At 36.6% G+C, this 11171-nt stretch overlaps 1 long non-coding RNA gene across 3 annotated transcripts; it reads left to right on the top strand.

The window, feature by feature from the left end:
* Nucleotides 1-5285: 5285 nt before the first annotated feature.
* Nucleotides 5286-9121, top strand: LOC133306377 (uncharacterized). 3 transcript variants are annotated; one of them, XR_009750885.1, is made up of 7 exons: nt 5286-6137; nt 6322-6405; nt 6821-7335; nt 7420-7470; nt 7553-7646; nt 8379-8455; nt 8751-9121. It is a non-coding gene; the product is annotated as an uncharacterized LOC133306377 (long non-coding RNA). The 3 variants fall into 3 exon arrangements; XR_009750884.1 differs by lacking the exon at nt 8379-8455 and having other exon boundaries at nt 5295-6137; nt 6821-6935; nt 7262-7335; XR_009750883.1 differs by lacking the exon at nt 8379-8455 and having other exon boundaries at nt 5290-6137.
* Nucleotides 9122-11171: the final 2050 nt, after the last annotated feature.

Raw genomic sequence — 11171 nt, 5'->3', positions numbered from 1 at the left:
ATGCCTATTCTTTCTACCCAGACAGAGTCAAATGTATCAACTATCAAAGCCCTCAGCAGAGCTCTGAAGAAGTATTATTCTTCTTGGCATTTTAATATATGAGCCACACTACTTTTGCAATTTTCTTCTTGTCATTGTCAACTTTCTTCTGTAGGGAAAATGATTTTGAGGAGGGAAACCGCTTCTATCGATTCCTTGAGCATGAACCGTTTATCTCCAAATGCTTTAATTTTTGTGGAATAACAAATGATAGTGAACAGAAGACTGCAGCTGTGGTATCACTAAATAAAAAAACAACTATTTTCTAGTGGAGAAGACAACTTCAGAGAACAAAACTTGTATTTCTCTTCAACTTTTACTCTGTGTACTTTGCTTACAATATGGATTAGTTTATATAGGCAGTAGATTGCCTTTTCATGAACCTAACATTAAAATAGCCATAAACCACAAAATTAAACTTCCAACTCTTGGCCTCTCATTTTCTTCTAACTCTTGGCCTTTCACTTTCTCACAACTCTTGGCCTTTCACTTACCTAAAAACAAGACTGCTTAATTAAGACTATTAAATATAAAACTAACAAACCATTTAAAGTTTATTCAACAAAACTCTTCCATAAACTTAAATTCTTCTGCCATCTTTCATCCCAAGCATCTTCTTGCAATTGTTGAGCAGCACCGTCGGTAGTGGCTTTGTGAAGATGTCCCCGACTTGCTCTTGACTGGTCACGTGTGCTAGCTCCACATTTCCTTCCTTTACTTGATCCCGGATGAAGTGAAATCGGACGTCAATATGCTTGCTTCTTTCATGATTTACCGGGTTCTTTGCTAGCTCTATAGCCGACTTATTGTCAATTCGGATCACAGTTTGGCCGACTTGTTTTTCCTCCAGCTTGCTTAGCAAATTCCTGAGCCACATTGCATGACAAACACACCAAGATGCAGCTACATATTCAGTTTCACATGTCGACAGTGTCACAATAGGTTGCTTCTTCGAAATCCAAGTGAATGCCGTGTTGCCCATGAAAAACACATAACCAGCCGTGCTCTTTCGATCATCTACGTCTCCACCAATCACTGTCAGAATATCCAATCAACTTGTATTTTGCCGAGCTCGAGTAGTGTAACCCATGTGAAACTGTACCTTGAACATACCTCAGAATTCTCTTTACCGCCTTCCAATGTGTGTATCTTGGCTCCTCCATGAACCGACTTACTATGCCGACACTCAACGAGATATCCGACCTCGTGCATGTGAGATAGCGTAGGCTTCCCACCAAACTTCTGTACTTGCTTGCATCAACACGGTCTCCTCCATCAAACTTAGAAAGTTTTGAACCGGGTTCCATTGGTGTTGAAACCGGGTTGCAATCTTCCATCTTGTACTTTTTCAAAATCTTTTTTGCATAAGCCTCCTGTGACACGAAGATTCCCTTCTCATTTTGTTTTACTTCCAAACCGAGAAAGAACTTCATAAAACCGAGATATGTCATTTCGAACTCTCTTGTCATTGTGCTCTTGAACTCTTGTATCATCTTGGCATTGTTTCCCATAAAAATGAGGTCGTCAACATAAAGAGCCACAATTAACAAGTCTCCTCCATTTTTCTTGACATACACAGCATGTTCATATGGACATTGTTCAAGTCCATTCTCCTTGAAATATTTGTCAATACGAGCATTCTATGCTCGTGGTGCTTGCTTCAACCCGTAAAGTGCTTTCTTCAATCTCAGCACCTTCTTCTCTTCTCCTGCCTTCATGTAGCCCGACGGTTGTTCCACATAAACTTCTTCTTTAAGAACACCATTCAGGAATGCCGACTTTACATCCATTTGATGTATTGGCCATCTGTATTGAGCAGCCTGTGAGATGAGTAGCCGAATTGTCTCCATCCTTGTAACAGGGGCAAACACCTCGTCATAGTCAATTCCAGCCTTCTGCTTATAACCTTTTGCAACTAGCCGAGCTTTATATCGTTCTATCTCTCCTTGAGCATTCATCTTCTTCTTGAACACCCACTTCACTCCAATGGGCCGACTTCCTTTTGGTAGCTCGGCTAACTCCCATGTGTTATTTCGGTCAATTGCTTCTATCTCCTCATCCATGGCGTCTTTCCATTTCTTATCTCGGATGGCTTCTTCATAACTTATGTTCTCAGAGTCTGCAAGAAGACAAACAAAATGTACCTCACTTGTTGACTCATATATGTCTTGTATGCTTCGCATCCTGGGTTGTCGTACCTCGTCTTCATCATCAGAAGCTTCAGGACTTGCCGGGTTGATAATTTGTGTTGTGATTCCGTCTTCAAAGTTTATCTCAGATGAATTGCTCCAGTCCCACTCATTTGCTTCATTGAGCTTTACATCTCTGCTCACTATGACTTTCTTGTTGACGGGGTCAAACAGCTTATACCCCTTTGTTTTTTCATCATATCCAATAAAAACATATTTCTTGCTTTTATCCTCGAGCTTGGTTCTGAGCTGGTCCGGTATGTGTGCATAGGCCACACTACCAAAAACTCTGAGATGAGCCACTGAAGGCTTTTGACCGCTCCATGCTTCCTGTGGTGTTTTGTCATCCAAGCTTGAATGTGGACATCGGTTCTGCACATACACAACACACTGCACAGCTTCCGCCCAAAACTCCTTCGGCATCCTTTTGTTCTTCAGCATTGATCGAACCATGTCAAGAATAGTCCGGTTCTTCCTTTCAGCCACGCCATTCTGTTGTGGTGAGTATGGTGCTGTTAGAAACCTCCTTATCCCTTGTTCCTCACAGAACGACATAAACGCTGTTGAGGTATATTCCCCACCTCTGTCAGACCGCACCGATTTGATATAGCTTCCTGTTGCTTTCTCAATCATCACCTTGAACTTTTTGAACACATCAAACACCTCGGACTTCTCCTTCAGAAAGTAAACCCAAGTTTTCCGTGAGAAATCATCAATAAAGGAAATAAAATACTTCTTACCGCTGAAGGAACCCGGATTGATGGGTCCACACAAGTCGGTATGTATTAGTTCCAGAGGTTGCTTAGCCCGGAATCTTGCCATCTTCTGAAACGTGGTCCTGGCATGCTTGCCAAGTACACAACTCTCACAAAACTTTCCTTCAAAGTTTATGTCAGGTAACCCGTCCACCATCTTTTTCTCTGTCAACTTGGTTAGACCACCATAATGTAGGTGACCAAACCGGAGATGCCAAAGTGACGCCTTATCTTCTACCTCAGCTTATAAACATTCAACCTGTATACATTTCAAATTCAGTTTATACATACGATTCTTACCCATTTGAACTCGGACTATCATCCGACCTTGCTCATCTTTCAAATACAATACCCGGTCTTTCATAATAACCGAGTAACCTTTCTCCATCAGTTGACCCATTCTTAAAATATTGCTTTTTAGGTCGGGTATATAGTACACATCTCAAATTGAGCCAATTAACCCGTCCTTTTGTAGGAAACAGATCGTACCTCGGCCTTTTACCTCAACCTTTGAGGCATCCCCGAACGAAACATGTCCGGTTTCCACTTTTATCATCTCCTTGAAGAAGTGTTTATGTCCGCACATGTGGTTGCTCGCACCCGTGTCAAGATACCACTCCATGTCATCGTCAGGACTTCCTTCACTGTGTGTCATTAACAAGACACCATCCTTCATCTCGTCTTCTGTGGCTAGGTTGGACGTCTCCTCCACCTTTTTCTCCTCTCTGCATTCTCTTGCGAAATGTCCGACTTTGCCACAGTTGTAACACTTGTCCGAGTTACAATCTTTCTCATAGTGACCAAACTTTCCACATTTGTGACACTCGATGTTTGAATAATGTGACCGACCTCCTCGTCGACCTCGTCCTCGTCCTCTCCAGTTTTGTTGATTTGACTGTCCTACCTCATCACTATACACTTCTTGACTTCGGCCTCGACCTTTACCACCACGGCTAGTACCTCGTCCACTGCGGCCACGTCCTCTACCTCAGAAATTTTGAGAATAGAACATCTTCTCATCTTTAATTGTTGCTTTGGTCTGAAGTGCCTGCTCAAGAGTTTCCTCCTTCTTCTTCTTTCTTTGTTCATGCGCTTCAAGGGAACCCGCCAACTCGTCAATGGTAAGTGTAGACAGATCCTTGGACTCCTCTATCGCACAAACCACGTTTTCGAACTGGTCTGTCAAAGATCTCAAGATTTTCTCCACCACTCTGGTGTCAGGTATATCTTCTCCATTCCGTTTCAACTGGTTCACAATTCCTTGAACCCGGGCAACGAACCCGGATACTCCTTCCGTGTCCTTCATCTTCATTCCCTCCAACTCGGCACGAAGGGTTTGAAGCCGGACTTGTTTAACCCGGTTAGCTCCTCTATAGACATTTTCCAAGATGTCCCAGGCTGCCTTTGAGGTCTCACAATTTGCTATCTTCTCAAACCCGGATTCGTCTATAGCTCGGAAGAGCATGAATAACGCCAACTTGTCTTTTGCACGCGTCTCTTTCAACGCTTTAGTTTGAGCCGCCGAATAGCCTCCAGTATCCTGTGGTTCTACAAAACCTGCTTGAACATTCTCCCAAGCGTCCTGGGATCCGAGAAGAGCCTTCATCTGGATGCTCCAATTCTCGTAGTTCTCCTTCGTCAACTTAGGTAGTGCCATATCACTCCCCCTTTCCATAGCTCTGATACCAATTTGTGGTATCACTAAATAAAAAAACAACTATTTTCTAGTGGAGAAGACAACTTCAGAGAACAAAACTTGTATTTCTCTTCAACTTTTACTCTGTGTACTTTGCTTACAATATGGATTAGTTTATATAGGCAGTAGATTGCCTTTTCATGAACCTAACATTAAAATAGCCATAAACCACAAAATTAAACTTCCAACTCTTGGCCTTTCACTTTCTCACAACTCTTGGCCTTTCACTTACCTAAAAACAAGACTGCTTAATTAAGACTATTAAATATAAAACTAACAAACCATTTAAAGTTTATTCAAGAGCAGCTGCAGTTTGTGATAGGCTTACCAAAATTATGTATGCCATTCTTGAGTCTTATGCTTCTGATGACAGGAGACATGTTGATTATGGTGCCATTAGCAAAAGCGAGGAATTTCGAAGGTATAGGCATGCTTTTAATATAATAGACTTATATTTCATTGTTTATTTTGGTGCATATTGTGGATGCAAATATTATGTGGATTTGTTTCAAACATGTCTTTTATAAATTTAGTGTCATTGAGTCAACATGAAGAAGGCTGCATAAATTGCGTGCGAATTGACCAGCTCTTTCGCTATCTAATGCCTGGCTTTCACTCTATTGCCTATTTATTATCTTGTAAATTGCCAATCAAACTTTATGTTTGTGGCCTAAGAATAAGAAGCTGGACTAATTCCAAATTTGCAATAATAGTGAATCTTTTTAGGGTTTTTGGAATATTTGCAACTGCTCTAAAAATCCTCACTAGTATTCTTCTAGCTGTTCTTGTAATCACAAAACTTTATGGATTTCTTCTTATCATTTCGTTGACCTCTGCTGAAACTTCATCATCTCTGTCTTTGCACACACAAAACTCTGAATCTTTCCAACCTTTGTGTATTTTATTTTTTATTTTTTTATTTTTTTTGGTTGTCAATTTTTTCACAAGATTTGAAATAAACCTTTGAGGTGTGAATCCCATTTGGAGCTTGTGGATATAATTATTTTTTGAAAAAGATCGAATCTTTTAGTGTTTCTCTATTGTGGGTTCTCATTGTCTGTTTCAAAGTCTTGCATTTTTTCAGCTTCAGGGATATATATTAATCAGTAGTTTTCTCCTTTAAAAGAGCACAAGAGAAGCATTTCTGAGAAGCATTGACAATTTCTGTTGGTCATGAGTTCCCTTAATTCCCTTTCTCTCTTTTAGTTTTTGCCATCTCTTAGTGTTAGTTCTTCTTAGTGTTAATTTGTTTTGTTCCATCTATAGCTTGACCATAATATTGACTTTCTTACTTTTTATTTATTTTTTTATTTGTTCTTGATTATGTCAAGTGACTTTTTCAAAGCGTAAAAATGGGCTTCTAAAGAAAGCTCATGAGTTATCTGTTCTTTGTGAAGCACAAGTTGCTGCGATAATCTTCTCACAGAAAGGCAGACTCTATGAATTCTCAAGTTCAGAGTACGTTATCTTCGAAACCCAGAGTCATTGGAGTTATGGGAACTCACTCGGCTTTAATTTCTCATTGTTTACTACTTAGACTTTTGAATTTTACATATCTTCTTTTTCAGATTCAAGATTTTACTCTGCTCTCATTCTGCTCAATTAATCGATAATAACTTGAGATTTCAAATTTGTCTTAAAGGTGCGCTTGGTTTGGATTGCTCCAATCTTGGAATATCAATGACGAATTCATCTACCGCTGCACCACCGACATCAGATGAGAATGGTAAGAATGAGTGTGAGGTCATAACTGGATTAGGTCTGCATTTGGGTTTTTCTAATTTTTTTCTCATTCAAAAGATAAACAATAAAAGTTGCATAACTTGGCCTTTATTTGATCCTTGCTTATATATTTTTCTTTCTAAATGTTCTTCAATCCCAAGAGAAACTGAACCATGATTCAGAAAAGCATAAACTTACCTTGGTGCTTCAGTATTAGACTCTTGGATAATCAAACTCTCGTCTCTGACTCTTTTGACAGAAATATGATCCAATTGTTATTATAAAATCAACCAGCTCAGTTTATTCTTAAGACTGTTAAGCTATTTATTGTACATTGTCTATGTGTTTTATGACAGGCTATAAAATTTTATTGAACCGTATCCATGCAGTAATCCCTTCTATTTTTTGTGGATTCTCAGCTAGCTTGATTCTACGAGGAAGCTCCCTTTGGCTGCTTATACAGATTATATTCGTTGCCAGTATACAGTTGCAAGAGGACATTGGTGCATGGTTTTAGCAGTATCTCATTATATGGTGTGCTTTTTGAGATTTTTGCGAATTATACATTCCTATATTATTTCAAAGGCCCAGGTGTAGTGCTTGCTATGTATAATGTTTATATAATTTCAAAGAGTAAATTATTTGTTGCTTTGCTGGTGTATAACATTATATTTGGGTAAGTACTTCAACTGTTTGACTCCAACAATATCCTCTATAAATAACTGCAGTCAAGTACTGGGGAACATCAACTTTCACTAATTTCCCAGTATGTCTATAGTACATAAAATGCAAAAATTTAATTCGGCAAAGGTAACTTATTAACTGATATCCTGCCTCATACACGTTTGATATTTTTGCAGGTATCTGATTATGAGAAAGAAATTGAGATAATGAAAACTGTAACAAAAGAAGAATATCTTGCTTCATTAAGAAGGTAAATCCCATTTACTAATGGGATAATGCCATTAAATACTTTTTGATATTTTCTAAATTCTATGCTCTTCTATAATTATTGTAGGCGAAGCAGTGGTTTTTCTAGAGGTGTATCAAAGTATAGAGGAGTGGCAAGGTCAAATAATTTCTAGCTAACCTTTTGTTGCCAACAAAGAAATTTTATATGCTAAGGTTTTAGTTCTGAAAATTGACCGCAGGCACCATCACATGATAATGCAGCAATTGAATACAAAGGCATAAATGCAGTGACAAACTTTGACTTGAGCACTTACATCAGATGGCTAAGACCAGGTGTGTTAGTCCTGGTGGTACTCAAGAAGGGGGGTTGAATTGAGTAGTAGCACCTATCTCTCTTTTTTATTTTTATTCAAATATAATTTTTAATATAATTTTCTAATTTTTGCTAATAAAAGGAAATCACAAGAATGATGCACAAATAAAAAAAAAACACCATGATTTCTACGTGGAAAAATCTCCTAGGCTCAATAGGAGTAAAAAACCACGACCCACTTGGATTTCAATCCAATGGGATTTAAAAAAAAACTTCACTAATTTCAATGAGCCAAAATACTCAAGTACAAGTAGATCCTAATCTACTCTTGAGGCACACTACTTTGATTCAACCATTTAAATCAAAGTTTACACTTATCCACCGATAAGCCCACACCTATTGTTACTACCAACAATAGCAAGTCTCCACACACGGAGAAAAATCAACTTAAAATGAACCACCTTACTAATACTTCTAGAAAAGCTAAAAGGTGACGATGAAGCACTTAAAACCTAAGCTTGTAAAAAAAGTTAATAAAGAACACAAGTCTTAGGCTAAAAATTTAGATCTCATTTGCTGCTTCACTGTGAGACTATTGGAGCATGGGTATATATATAGTAAAAAAATTCCATAAAATTTTGCTCCCATGATAATGCTGTTTAGACTTTATCCTTATCTCTTAATTTCAAATTTTGATTCTGCTCTTTATCTTCAATTGACTGCAACAACTTCAAGCTTTATCTTATCTTCAGATTTGGAATCTCAACAACCTTTTGATATGCTGTAACCACCCAACAAAAATCATCCTGTTTTTTGATCAACAAATAAGGTTGTTAGGATTTGTAATTTAATTATATCAATTGTGTCATCATTAAAATATCTTAAAGCATAGGGTGCAACAAGGTGCTCATTCTACTGCTTCTCAAGAGACCATTTATAAATATAATGTTTACAATTGCCATTTATATAAACCATTGTCGTTGGCCCGTTGCATGTTTCCCGTATAAATTGAGTGCTATTGTTGCCTATCTTTTGCTACTTTTTGAAATCTATATTCAGTTCCCTTGACTATATAATCTATTTGGGTGTGCTTTTCTCTCCTCACAAAGTGGATGGCATTTCAGGAATATGCTGCACAACCTTTCACCCAAAAGCACGAGCCCTTCAAGTATGCAAGTGAATTATGTTTGGCAAAATTAGAAAGGTGCTATGCTGGATTCTCTCCACGACTTATCTCATCATATTTAAAGAAGCAGTTGTGTTATCTGTATTTAAATTGCCGTGACCTGGACAAGTCTTCCAAGTCAGTCTAGGTCTTGGACAATAGTTGATAATGATGTTTCTCTCTAATGAAATGCTCGCTGCACCTTACTTTATTGCTTAGGGCTTAATTATGACTACATTGGGCTCCACCTCATGTTTAGCATTGACACTATACCAGAATTTCTCTGCTTTTGCAATGTATCACAGAACCTACATTTTGATTAATGACATGTTGTACAAGAGTTGCATAAAAATAATCCTACGTTTGGTTTGAGAGCTAAAAAAAATACAACGATGAAAAATAATTTAATTTTTTATACTTGGATGATGAAAAAAAAGTAAGAAAAAAATTAGGAATTCAAAGTTTTCTCCTGAAATTTTATCTTATTTTAAAACTTAAAATCTTTTTCCATCGTTCAATTTTATCTTATTTTTTAATTTTGGTTAATTAATTTTTTATTTTTAAGTTGCGTTCGCTAACTTTTTGCTCCGATCTAGGTGTATACCTTGTAGGCACATCCATATTTCTCTTAGGTCTATAAGTGACATTTGTGGGCGTTCAAAACCTCCAAAAAATGATATAACATTTGTGGTGATTTGAAATCTCCAGAAAATTCAACATTTGTGAGGGTTTGGAACTTCCAGAAAATACTTAAACAAATATCTTTTGTGGGGGGTCAAATACTGTCACAATTTGCAAATTTGACCTCCACAAAATATCTTAATTTTTGTAGTGGATGGAAGATATGTTCTGCAAGTTCATAACTGGTCTAGAATTAAGAAAACTCGAAAGCTACAGGTAACACTAGATTAACCGTAGCCAACATGTTGTAAAATATCTTACTACAAAAACATAAAATGAAGAGTAGTATGACAACTAGATAAATCCCTAACCCTTCAAACATTTCCAATAGGCACATATATCATTTATTTAGATAAAATGTATGCCAGAATGAGAAAACATGGGACTATAGTGTTTGCCATGAGAATTACATAACAGAAAAAGGGACACATGCAAAGATCAAATCAGTATAGTGTTTCTCACTTCAAAATAAAGTACACCCTTTTACTCATTCACACATAGCAAGCACGACATAAACATACCACTTTTTAATTTTACTTGAAGATGTTGGTTGAATATTGGTATTATAGCTTCTAGTTAAGTGGTTACTGGTTCAATTTTCACCGTCTTTGTTTTTTTTATTAAAATTAAAAAATAAACCAACTTTAAGGATATAGTATTCACTTAGGTTGATTCTATACTCTCTTCTCGTGAATTTTATGTGTGTGTGTGTTCTGACAAGAGAAATGGGTAAGAAAATTACGAGAGAAAAGACAAATAATGGATAGGATATCATCTGCGCCGAGTACAGAATATGGAATATTAAATTATAGGGCTCGCAATTTCTCATGTTGCATGAGAAATGCAAGTTTTTCTACAGAGAGAGAAAGAGGTAGGGCTCACCTTAAAGAAAAAATAAAAAATAAAAAAGTGATTGACACAGATATCGAAGTGAGAGCGGTAGGAGAGGAGACTTCTCATGCAACACGAGAAGTCTTTTTCCCTAAATTATTATACCATATACTTTTTTACTTTTATCCAACCATTTTTATCCTATATGTTCTGATTTTATCATATCCACGTAATGAATTCAGTGTCTGATAAATTAGAACAATAATAGTATATAACTGCAATTAACTGAACCAATAAACAATCATGGTTGCAAGAGTTTTAAATTTGGTAGTTCATTACTTTTAAACGTTTATTAATTATACTTTTAAGTCTCCTTAATTTTCTTTCAACATCTCTGCAACATTTGTCTCATGTGAATAAATCACTCAAATCGAAATGAACAAAAAAAATTAAATATAATAATGGAAAAAATGTTTGTCCTTTTAAAAGATAAAACTTTGTGTGATTTTAAATTCTAACCATTGATTTTCGTCAATTAACAGATATAATTTATTACGAATTACTAATTAATTAAAAAGTTTGACCCAATAAATTATAAATGTTGATTGATGAAAATCAACGGTTAGGATCTAAAATGACACAAAGTTATATTCTTTAAAAGGACAAACATTTTTCCATGATAAAATGAGTTGACTAGATAAAGTTATTGTTGTAATTTTACTTATAATCATCATTCCCTCATAAATTGAGACTCCACGTGTCATAAAAAAGAATCACAATATCATGGGCTTTTTGATCATTGTACCTTATTATATTAAAAATCTTTTCTATGTCCCCGTATCAAAATATATCACCCATTTGATGTTTG

This window comes from Gastrolobium bilobum, unplaced genomic scaffold (genome assembly GCF_033153095.1).
Source record: "Gastrolobium bilobum isolate Gb01-03AN ecotype WA unplaced genomic scaffold, APGP_CSIRO_Gbil_v1 utg21117, whole genome shotgun sequence".
NCBI lineage: Eukaryota > Viridiplantae > Streptophyta > Magnoliopsida > Fabales > Fabaceae > Gastrolobium > Gastrolobium bilobum.
This window is presented reverse-complemented; position numbering and strand designations above follow the sequence as displayed.